Below are 12,612 nucleotides of genomic sequence, written 5' to 3'. Positions count from 1 at the left end.
GTTGTGCATCTTCATGATGGTACAGACTTTAATCACATGATCACATCATATTTTTTCCTTATTCAGGTGCCCAGTGCCCAGGGAATGAATCGAGCTGTGTAGTCTATAAATAGTTTCACAGCAGAGGAATGTGGAGACTCAATACTGCTGGGTTCAGTTCCAGGTTTTGGAGGCAAGCGTACTCCAGTGGTTACAGACCCTTCTGCCCATGTTCACCCCATGTCAGCTCCTGCCCCATCCCCCTTTGCTACTATTCACCCCAACCACCTCCACCCTGGCTCCTGTCCTCTCCTCCACACACACATCAGTTGCTCCCCCCGCCTCACCTCACTGGCTTCTGCTCCTGTTCTCCTGCTGTTTTACTCCTCGCCCCTACCCCTGCCCATTCCTCATCCCTCTGCATTACGCGCCTCCAAGCGACCTGGGCACTAGCAGGGGGAACAGTCAGAGCACGGGACAGACACACTCCCAGCTCTCAGTCCTGGTGCCCGGCAACACAGCAGGCGGGAGGAACAATTGCAGGGCGAGGCCTGCTCAGACCCGACCACCCCAGGTTGGAGCATGCTCAGTGCAGACCGAATGTTCCGTGATGTTAGTTGGAGAAACGCCCTGGCAGTCCCCCCTCCCCCTCCTTGCAGTCCCTGCCGTAGAGGTGTGGGTGGGACAGGGGGGTTGGTTGGAGGGGCTACAGCTTTCCAGAGACCCCTGGTCTCTTGGGTCCTGCACAGTACGGCCAGCCCTGAGGATGGAACCCCAGCACTGGGTCTGTTACCCTTTAAATAGACACAAAAAAGGCTGGCCCGGGTGACTGCAGTGACTCCCTGGCCCATGTCTTTCCATTCCTCCTGCTGTCACAGCGCTCCCAGCAGCGCACAGCGCCGGCAAGGTTTATATTTCGCCGACGTGCTGGAGTCCGCAATGTTCAAATGGGTTCAAAACTAGATGAAAACAGATCTGATGCTTAGCTTGCTGACGCCGGTGTAAATCCAGGGACGTCAGTCAAGTGCCTCCCGACTGACCCGGCTGTAACTAAAAGCAGAATTTCACTGCACGGGTATGTCTGCCCTTGGAGCTGGAGGGGGTCTTTTCCAGCTCGAGCAGACATCCCCACGCCAGCTGTGATAGACATAGTGCACTAGTGTTGCCACAGCAGCACGAGTGTTGCGAGGGGCTAGCTGCCCCGCGTATAATCCCATCCCAGATCTTAGGGGCATACTCAGACAGCTAGCCCCTCCCACTACTACTACAATTCTATTTTTAGCACACTTGCTTGGTCAGAGCTAGCACGGGTCTGTCTACTCACGCTGGTGATTACGCCTTGTTGATTAATTGTCTGGTCAATTGCTTGACCACACTTGGGTTCGTTATTTTGTTATGAAATATACTCAAGAGACCAAATAACCAGTGCCAGTCAGGTTTATTAATACGGTACAGGAAAAAGGTTCTAAATGATTCCAGTCGCCGAAGTGCAGTCCCATGGAGCGATGCCACATTCACCTTACGCAGGTGTGCTCCCTGAGTTACACATTTCACCCAGGACTATTGAGATGATTTTACTAGTTACACGTTTCTTTACACGGCACTAAAATCCAACCCAGAAGTACGTCCCAGTTCCCTGACTTGTTCTGTTCCTTCCTTAGCTTAGTTTTGGATACTGGCATTCCAGGTACTGCTCCGGGAAAGGACGGCCCTAGCTGGTACTAAGCCAAAGAACAAATGTCTCTTGATTTTGACAAGTTTCTGATCTACTTGTGACAAATGATTACTTCAGTAAATTCAAGGTGTTATGGGATATTTAGCATAAGTGAAGAGGATTATGGTTTAGGCCAGTTTAGGCTATATCACCTTACAGTACAATATTTGTGCTTAATATTACCAGTGCTTAATACATACTAATATATATATATGTTATATATTTATATGATAGCCAGCATATATTAGCCAACAGCCTCCAGCTTCAGTGCAGACATACCCTAAAGGTGGAGAATTCACTGCTCAGTCTGAGTTACAAGTTCGATTAGTTGGTTTTAAAATTTGTTGGACTTTGCGTTTGCCGGAGAAGTGAGCAAGAGGGTCATTACAAGAGTCCCTGTGTGTAGGGCCTAGAGGCCCAGAAGTCGGTGTGAGTTGACCTCGCCCCTTACAAAGGCAGCTGTCAAACACTGGACAGCAGTGGTTTAAATACCGGCTGCAAAAGATTGCAGTGATTCAGTGAAGGTGCTTAGCCTCTATCAGAGAGAGCACAGTGTGTTTCTCACTCAGTAACAGTCTGCATTTGAACCAAAACTCAGAGCTGCAGCTGCCTCACATATGCCCTTGCAGCACGCAGGGAGACTCCTGCTATCTAGAGGTGCTGCACAGACTAAAAAGAATGACAAACCCCCCCCTCGCCCCCCGCCGCCTTTTAGCAACATTGCTACCTGTGACGAAGTGGGACTGTTCTTAATGTTTCCTCTGAATACTGCATGAGTGCCTCAGGTTCCCCTATGCATTTCTAAAGTCTCTAGGGGGTAAGATTGTTGCAGAGCAAAGGGCCAGTGCACATAAATGGCTGATACTCTTATCTCCTGGCAACTAATGGCCTTTCCCCCCCACCCCCAAGGACATAGCTAATGGTGTTGGAGAATAAAGAGATCAGGTGACCTTCTGACCCAGAAAAGGAACAAAGCACAGAGGAGGAGGGGCTGGAGGGTGAGTTAGTTAGTTTTGGAGCTGGCCGGGGACTAGGAGCGAGGTGCAGACTTGGTTGTCTGGCTCGCTGCCCCCCAGGATGGACCCCGCTGAGGGGTCCTGTTCTCTGTACCTAGGAGCTCTGGTTTAGACCGTGTTCCTGTCATCTAATAAACCTCTGTTTTACTGACTGGCTAAGAGTCATATCTGACTGTGAAGTTGGGGTGCAGGACCCTGTGGCTTCCCCAGGACCCTGCCCGGGCGGACTCGCTGTGGGAAGCGCACGGAGAGGCAGAGGGTGCTGAATGCTCCAAAGGTCAGACCCAGGAAGGTGGAAGCCGTGTGAGCTTCTTGCCCTGAAGACAGTCTGCTCACAGAGAGGAGACTTCACCAGAGTCCTGACTGGCTTCGTAGGGAGCAGTTCCAGGACATCGCCCGGGGACTCCGGGACACGCCCCACGCCCCGTGAGATGATAAAAACCTGCAGTTGATCAGCCTTGCCTTGACTCTGCAGTCACTGTCAGCTGCGTGGATTTCCGTGAGCTGCTTTGCACTATAAATGAGAGCAGAATTTTATCCTTCTGGTGCTAAAAGGTCAGTACAATCTTCCAGTCTGGATGGTGAGTACTCCAAAGAGCCGAGGTTTTGGTTCAGTTTATTCTAAAAACAGGGGCTCTTTGCAACACTCTGATCCAGTTCCAGGTTCAGATTACAAACCCTCCAGGTGTTTGGAGCTATGGGTCTTGGTTGGGGCTCTTGGCTAGTAAAGAGAAAGGGTTGTAAGCCCATTGCCCCTGCAGAGACTGATGCGATGCCATCATGATCCCCTATCCTCTTCAGCTTGCCAGTGCCTGCTGTGCTGGTAGTGTTGTTCCCGCTGATTACAGACAGCTCTACACTGGGAAGGTTTTGCCTGTTTAGCTGTTATATCAGCATACAGACCACAGACTCATCATAGGCCTAAAAAGTTAGATCGACCCAGCTTCAGGGGTGTGAAAAATCCACCCCCCCCCCCCCCCCCACCCCCCCGCGAGCAATGTAGTTACACTGACCTAACCCCCAGCTCTAGGTAAATGGAAGAATTCTTCTGTCATCCTAGCTACTGCCTCTCAGGGAGGTGGATTACCTATGCTGAGGGGAAAACCCCTCTTGCTGGCGTGGGTAGTGTCTACCCTGAACCCACAGTAGAGTTCAAGTATAGACAAGCCCATAGACCCATAAACTGTAAGGCCAGAAGAGATTATCATGGTTATCTAGTCTGACCTTCTGCACATCACAGGCCACAAAATCTCACCCACCCACTCCTGTAATAGGCCCATAACCTCTGGCTGAGTGACCTCAAGTCTTATCATAGAATCATAGAATATCAGGGTTGGAAGGGACCTCAGGAGGTCATCTAGTCCAACCCCCTGCTCAAAGCAGGACCAATTCCCAACTAAATCATCCCAGCCAGGGCTTTGTCAAGCCTGACCTTAAAACCCTCTAAGGAAGGAGATTCCACCACCTCCCTAGGTAACCCATTCCAGTGCTTCACCACCCTCCTAGTGAAAAAGTTTTTCCTAATATCCAACCTAAACCTCCCCAACTGCAACTTGAGACCATTACTCCTTGTTCTGTCATCAGATACCACTGAGAACAGTCTAGATCCATCCTCTTTGGAACCCCTTTTCAGGTAGTTGAAAGCAGCTATCAAATCCCCCCTCATTCTTCTCTTCTGCAGACTAAACAATTCCAGTTCCCTCAGCCTCTCCTCATAAGTCATGTGCTCCAGCCCCCTAATCATTTTTGTTGCCCTCCTCTGGACTCTTTCCAATTTTTCCATATCCTTCTTGTAGTGTGGGGCCCAAAACTGGACACCGTACTCCAGATGAGACCTCACCAAAGTCGAATAGATGGGAACGATCACGTCCCTCGATCTGCTGGCAATGCCCCTACTTATACAGCCCAGAATGCCATTAGCCTTCTTGGCAACAAGGGCACACTGTTGACTCATATCCAGCTTCTTGTCCACTGTAACCCCTAGGTCCTTTTCTGCAGAACTGCTTCCTAGCCATTTGGTCCCTAGTCTGTAACAGTGCATAGGATTCTTCCGTCCTAAGTGCAGGACTCTGCACTTGTCCTTGTTGAACCTCATCAGGTTTCTTTTGGCCCAATCCTCTAATTTGTCTAGGTCCCTCTGTATTCTGTCCCTACCCTCCAGCGTATCTACCACTCCTCTTAGTTTAGTGTCATCTGCAAACTTGCTGAAAGTGCAGTCCACGCCATCCTCCAGATCATTAATTGATTTAAAGCACTCCTAGAGTGGATGCGGCTACACCAGCAAAACTGTGCTTTTGCCAGTGGAACATATTCCAGCCCTGCCATGTGAAACACGCAACAGTGATGAAAGTGCATCTACACTAGGGGCTTTTGCCGGCACAGCTCTGTCTGTCACAAATCACACCCCTGGCAAAAGCTTGTAGCGTGGACCTGGCCTTAGGGACAATTTCAGCTGTGGGAGCAATTTGGCTAATCCTTAGACACTGATCCTCAACTGATGTCACTTGTCTGCATTGCCTTCAGTGGAGGTTTACACCAGCTGAGGATCTGGCCCGTTGACGTCAACAGAGCTCCATCAGTTCACGCCAGACGAGGAACTGGCCCATCAGCTTCAATGGAGCTATGCCCATTCACCTCAGCTGTCCCTTTAAGTTAAACACAAACGTCTCCTTTTTTCATTCTTCCATGCTAAAAATCCCTTCAAATATTCAAACTTTCAGCTCATTTTAGAGAGGGGGAAGGTGGGAGGAGGCATGGGACACAATTAGCTTCCAAAAAGCCGCTGGAAATCGAAACACCGACGAATCCAGGCGACACTCAACACAAAAGCCATCCCTTCCATTTCTGCTAGTCTTGTTGCTTCCCTCACTCTCACAGCCATTATTATGCTTCCCTCTTGGGAAGATGCTGTAGCAGAATTCAGATGCCATTTAAGTGGAATTCCCCGAGATGGTGCTGAGTGGAACATCAGTAAAGTGGCACGACTGGAAGAAATGTACAGAACAAATAGCCCCAAATGAGCTAAAGTTGAATAACACATACATGGGGGGGCGGAAGGGAGGATTGGCGTTCATTTGATAAAAATGCAAAGTGAAATTTCACAGCACACGGCCACATTCTGAAATGCATCTTCATACTCTGCGGAGAGTTTATAGCAGAACGTCTGAGTCTCCTCTCACGCGCATCGACTTACCGGTGTTGACGTTGGTGGTAGGACTCCTGATTTATGCTGATATAAAGGAGATCAGAATCAGGGTGATAGGGCCTTGTCCTTCGGACCACTCCAGCGACACAAAGCAGTGGTGAAACGTTAGGATGCAGGGAGCCGAGCTCAGCCTGAAGATGAGTGTGTGCAAATCTAGTGCTAAATCATCATGACGGCCTGTTGTGTCATTCATATATGCTTTCAGCACTGGGTTGTAAGCAGTGCTGTGGACCGCCTAAGATGCTCTACAGAGCAGCAGTGAAAATCAGATGGCCTGGATAACGTACTGTAACAAAGCTACACCCACTTAGGAACTTCTGGGTTGTAATTATACTGCATGCCCTGACCTCTCAAAACTTCATGGTAACAGCAAGATCTTCAGATCTTCCTGCTCCAGAAGCACAGGCCCCTTCCACTCAAGCTAGAGGAGAATCTTCTTTCAGAGCTTAGTACTAAAGGCTGTATGACCCACAATTCTGATTCCATCCAGTAGAGGGCAATCATACACATGTAAGGCTGTGGTCTGACTCTCTAAAGGGAAGGAACTCTCTGTCGCCATCTATTGAGAAGCTGGAGGAAGACACAGAATGAGTCAGACCTTATTTGCATGTTGCTAAGCCCCATTTCAGTGTGAAGATTTTGGTCATTTTGTTTAAAGTTCATTTAAGTTTTGGGTGAAGGGGTAATGGAATGTTATTGTTATTGTTGTGTGACGAAAGGACAATGGAACTGTACTGAATATGCCCTGAGTGAAAAGTCACCCTAATCATAACCTCATTCTTATTGCTCTGGATAATGAGATTTGGCCACCAGCCAGGGGGAGGGAGGGATTCTACCAATTCTTTCCTTTAGTAGTGAATTCCTGGTAGGAAGGATTCTGTTCAAGTGTCCTATATATTGTTAAAAGCAACAGAGGGTCCTGTGGCACCTTTAAGACTAACAGAAGTAGTGGGAGCATAAGCTTTCGTGGGTAAGAACCTCACTTCTTCAGATGCAAGACAGATGCAAGTCTTGCATCTGAAGAAGTGAAGTTCTTACCCATGAAAGCTTATGCTTCTAATACTTCTGTTAGTCTTAAAGGTGTCACAGGACCCTCTGTTGCTTTTTATAGATTCAGACTAACACGGCTACCCCTCTGATACTATATATTGTTGACACTCCCGTCCACCATATAATGAGGGAGCTCTGATAAGCCTCCTTCCCGTATGTGGTAGTGCTAGAACTGAAATTATGAGAGCTGGGGGAGGTGGAGCCTAAGCCCCCAGAGGTGGCATCACTGCAGTAGGTGGCATGGAGACTGCACTGTGGTGAGAGATGGTGCAGTGGCGTAGCAAGATGCCCCCCACCTAGCACCACTAGAGCAGTACTCGCTATAGGTAGGTTTGGCAGTGGAGCCTCGTACTGGTCCTGGCATAGAGACAGCATCGTGGCCAGAAGTGGCAGTCTGGAAAGAGATGGCGTAGAGCTGGCAGTCAGGCTTCTCTTCAAGGAAGCCAGACAACATGCCCCCTAGGGGCTGGAAATGAACCTGTTCAAGTGAACGCTGGGACTTCTAACCACAGGCAACAAACTGTGAGTGGGGTGCAGCAGAAGGGAAGGGGAAAGTGGTGTGTTAAAGGAACATTGGTCCATTGGATGTTCACGCTAACAGATGGGGAAACTGAGGCATGGGACTATTGGCAAAGATACTGGGTGTGTGGCGGGATTTTACTTATTATTCATATAACCATACCGCTGATTTATTGTTGTGTTTTCCTAGGATAATGCCTGGTTCCTTTCCCCCTTACTAAAGTTGTCTTTGTTTCATACACAGACACAGTGTCTTTGCTTGCAAGGGGGGAATATTGCCCGTTACAGGCACCCAGGGAAGGGATTTCGTTTTCCCTGGTTTCTAGATAGGGCAGGGGTCTCAAACACATGGCCCGCAGGCCTCCCTGCGGCCCGCCAAGCTCCCCGCACCCCCCCCCAGTTACTTCTTGTCGCCTCCAAACTCCTCTCCCCCCCACCTTCCCCCCCGAGTTATTCAGCTAAGCTCCCCGGGCGCTGCTCCCCAATGTTTGGGGCTGGGTCTCTCCCCCGGCCCCGCCTGCCGCCCCCACGCATCTCCCCCGAGTGTCCCCCGGCCTCACTTGCTGCCCCCTCACCGCCCGGAGCCTGCAGCTCATGCTGACTCCACCCCGCTCCGCTGGCTTCCAGCATCACCTGCTGCCGCAGGGTCCTAGTGCCCCCCTCCACTATGGCCAGGGGGCACTAGACTGTCCTTCCCCTTCCCTTTTGCCCTAGTCCTGAGCCTCTCCAATGCCCTGAGCCCCTCATCCCCAGCTCCACAACCCTCACCCCTGCACCCCCTCCTATCCCCAAACTCCATCCCAGAGCCTGCAGCCCCACCCCCTGCCCCAGCCCGGAGCCTGCACCCAGCACCCAAACTCCATCCCAGAGTCTGCACCCCAGACCCCGTCCCCCATCCAAACTCCCTCCCAGAGCCTTAGGCAGGTGGGGGCGGAGTTTGGGGGGGGCAGGTTCTGGGCACCACCAAAATTTTTACAAACCTGCCACCCTTGGAAGAGGCAGAGCAGGGGTGGAGTGGTGGTGCAGCCCAGGGCAGTGGGGGGGCTTTACTGAGTGTATATATTTTATTAAAACCGCTTGGAGGAGGAGAGGAGACAGGGAAGGGGCGGGGCCTCATGGAAGGGGTGGAGTGGGGGCGGGGCCAGGGGCAGCAAGGGGGGGTGTCAGTGATGCGGCCCTCGGGCCAATGCACTAGTCCTCATGTGGCCCTCGCGGTCATTTGAGTTTGAGACCCCTGAGATAGGGTCTCGAGCTAATGGTGCATGATCATTTCAAGAGCAACCCTTGGCTATTTGAACCTGTTTCTTTTCACTGCTGACAAGCGCTGGCAGAAGAGTTACACACGTATATACTAGACTGTTTGTGACAATACTACAACGGCATTATTGATAATGAGGGTGGGATGGGGGTTGCCACGATGTTTCTAGTTTTGCAACAAAATCTTAGCGTGTGATACTATCCAAAAAGCAAAATACAAAGCAGGATAATTGCTTGCTCAGTTCCGTGGTGGATAAAACATTTATGCTTTTGTGTTTTAAGCAGCTTAACAGAGGTAAAATGGATGTTTCAAGTTCCTTTATCTTCCTTATTAATCAATAGCCTCTCTTTCTTATTTCCCTTTAATAAAATCACCCCTAAACTGAAGACTCCATGTCTGGAATTATGATTTGACCTCTGTCGTGAATTCCGCTGCACATGATGGAGTAAGAGAACGGCAGAGCTGTTTAAGGGTTGCAGAAATCTCTAGTATGCCATGCTTCAAAACACACCCAAACTATCAATTTCACCAAATATGTCTTAGTAAGTCTGATTTTCTGTGAAATAGCAAGAAAACAATGAGGAATAGCTGTACAGACGGAATTTTTAAAAACGCATCGTCCACTGGTTACAACACAAAATTAGGAGTAAGAATTCTTTTCCTGGCTCTCCTGTGTGCAATGGGGCACTTTTATGGCTCTGTGCCTCAGTTTCCCCACCTATAACATATTATTATTAGTGAGCGACAGACAGAACACAGCATTTATGAGGGCAGGGCAGACTGAACCATCAGCTTAGTAGGATCCAAAAATCAACTTAATTGAGATGACTGTGCAGTGCAATGCATTTCAGTGCTCTACAAGACGCATTTAGTCTATTTAAACAACACTCCCACACTGGTCCGATGCCTCTTTACAGCTGTTTGTGGGTGTGCACTGGTGTTTTGCTATGATAAGTTTCCTGTTGCTCAAAGTTTTTGTTCACCCCATGCTAACCCCCTGCTCCATTGGGGCTGCTAACATCTTCAGATTTAGCACAGGTTTATCAGCATTTTGGTGCAGGAGCAGAGGCCATGGTCGGGGCTGAGAGCCGGGGGCCAAGGCCAGGGCCAGAACTGCGGCTGGGGTTGGAGTGGGGGTGGGGATGGGGCTCCGTGGCACTCCCTCCCTACTTCTCATGGGGGCTGGTCTGGGCCCCACCACACTCCCCCGAACGTTCCTCTGCACCCCCTCTAGGGGGGCACGCACGCCCCACAGTTTGGGGACCACTGACCTAGTCTGGCCTCCTGCATGTGGCAGGCCACAGAAACTCACCCACCCACTCCTGTAACAGACCCTAACCTCTGGCTGAGTCACTGAAGCCCTCAAATTGTGGTTTAAAGACTTGAGTTTTCCTTTACATTGTAGACATACCCTACGTGTTCGTTCAGCCCCGCCCTCAGGTAGGCGGGCCTTTCCTATCACATGCTGCAAAGTGAGGCCCAAATTCATCCACTTCTATCTTAAGCTATATGTACTGGAACCCCAGTGCTAGCTTAGGTACTGAATATGCCCCCACATTACCACAGTATCTGAGCACCTCGCAATCTTCCATGTATTTATCCTCCGAACACTCCCCGAGAGCTAGGGCAGTGCTATCATCCCCATCAGCCAGAGGGAGAACCAGTATCTCCAACCCCAAACATTCAAAATGAGAGAGCCCAGTCCCCGTTCCCCTTCCCCTCCCCCCCCCAATCACAAGATTGGCTTCAAAAGAGTGAGATTTATTTATTCATTTATTTTAAATAGGTTGGGGTCTTTTGATTTGCCTTCTGCCTCGTCGTCCTTCAGGCTGCACTGGTTTCACGTTTTCACGCTTTTCTCTGCCACCGGGATTTTAAATGAAAGCTGAGATTCGGATGCAATACCATGATTCCAGCAGCTGGGGCTTTAAGCAGAATGCTACAGAGAGTTGGCAACGATGTAAAGTAGCCAAATCCACACAGGGAGTTTGTAGCAAAGCAGGGCATTGAAGCCAGGTTTCCTGAACGCCAAGCTGCCATGCTAATCACTGGGCTACCTTTACCGATCTGGAAGGAGGGGCCCAAGGACCTTCTGGAGGGCTAACAAAGGGAGCAGTTCCACAGATGCAAAGGGAACTGTGCCAGGCCGAGACGGTAGCAAGGCACAGTTGCCAAGCAGCAAGGAGCCCAAACTCATTGTCAAAATGACAGTATTTCTTTCTCTCTCTCGCTCTCTCTCTCTCACACACACACACTACACAACAGCAGCTGAAGACGTAGCCCCAATGCCACCCTGGCATTTCCAGCTGGTCCCCAGTCCCTTTAAAGAGAAATCAGCAAGGCTTTAACAGCCCGGGGCGTGACGTCAGGGCGTGGGCTGTCAGCGTTCCCCCTTCTGGACCCTGGCCTTCCATTCCGGGCTTTGTTTCACTTCGCCTCTTTGCCAGCCGCAGGAGCAGGTGTGGAAAGGTCGCCCCAAGCAGTTAGGAGCCGCAATGATTTACAGAGAGGTTTACAGCCCGGCTTTGATTGGCTGAATGACGGCACAGCCCCCGTGGGGCAGAAGCCACAGCTGGTTTAGCACAGAGCTCTGAGAACAAAGGTGATGCAACCCATTCACTACACCAGCCGAGGCCCTGACCACGAGTCCCCACAGAATGTGGGGCTGGGGTTCATTCTGACACAGTTGGTACAAATGGCAGAGCAAGCCCGCCCCCCTCTCTTCCCATACGGGAAAGCCAGTAGCTTTAACCTCTAAATACGGTACGAGATCAAATGACTACTACACACAAGGCCGCATCCTGAGCTCATCCCATTGGCTTCCCGGCTGATTTCCTCTGCCGAAATCCGAATCAGGACCACAGCTTGCCAGCTTACAACTAGAAGACATGATTATCTCATTAAAAAATGTACCTGAGCCCAAAGTCCAGACATCAAGGGATGGACTGGGACTGGGACTGGGACTGGGACTGGGATGGGGCATGGGGGGAACGGTAAATTTAGCCCCTGGAGTTTTATCAACAAGGGCTAGCAGGGCAAACAATTCAATGTACAACAATGCTCTCAGTGCTCATTTCAAAACGGGAATAGTGCTGTTCATATTCCTTTGTGACTATTTTGACACCGCTAATACCCTGGCAGATAGATAAGTAGACACACAAACACACACACACACACACACACACACACACCTGGTGGATCTAAAGAACAAGGTTCTGATCAGTTCTTTTAGTCACAGCTCTCAACAGCCTGGGTCCAGGATACCTAAAAGATTATCTAGAGTCCAGCCTGAGGACCGCCATCGACAGCTCTGCCCCTCAGTCACAATGGACCTGTCCATGGCACAGGTTTGGCTTGTCTGTGCAGGAGACGAAGCTTTCCTGGGAGGCCGGTCCCAGCCTGTGGAACAGAATGCCACAGGATCGAAGAACCGCTGCCAAGCTCACTCCCTTCTCCCACCGTGCCATCGTTAACACACGTGGCACAGCAGACATCACAGCAGACAATCGGCCTGCAATTTTCCACCTGGGGAAAGCAACAGGAAAGAACCCCATGCAATCAATTCTAGGCAGGTTGTTTAACACGCGGTTGGAAGATGTTCAGTTATCACAGCGATGGACTGCAGGCTAAGGAGAGAAGACGGTGCTCACGTTTAGCTGCTTTAATAAGATACAAGTCCGTACGCTACCTGCGGATTTCAGACCAGCCCATTCTTCATTCCACCCCCGAACCCCAGTGCCGGCCATCACCCTAAGAAACATGCATTTATTCAGGAAACATCCATATCGCACCTGCCCAGTTCTGCTCTTGGTTCTCCATGGTGTCTCTCAGTGCAGCCGGGCTAATAAAACTACAGGCTGACTCAAGTCCC

Source organism: Trachemys scripta, chromosome 1 (genome assembly GCF_013100865.1).
Source record: "Trachemys scripta elegans isolate TJP31775 chromosome 1, CAS_Tse_1.0, whole genome shotgun sequence".
NCBI lineage: Eukaryota > Metazoa > Chordata > Testudines > Emydidae > Trachemys > Trachemys scripta.
Note: the sequence above shows the minus strand (reverse complement) of the source record.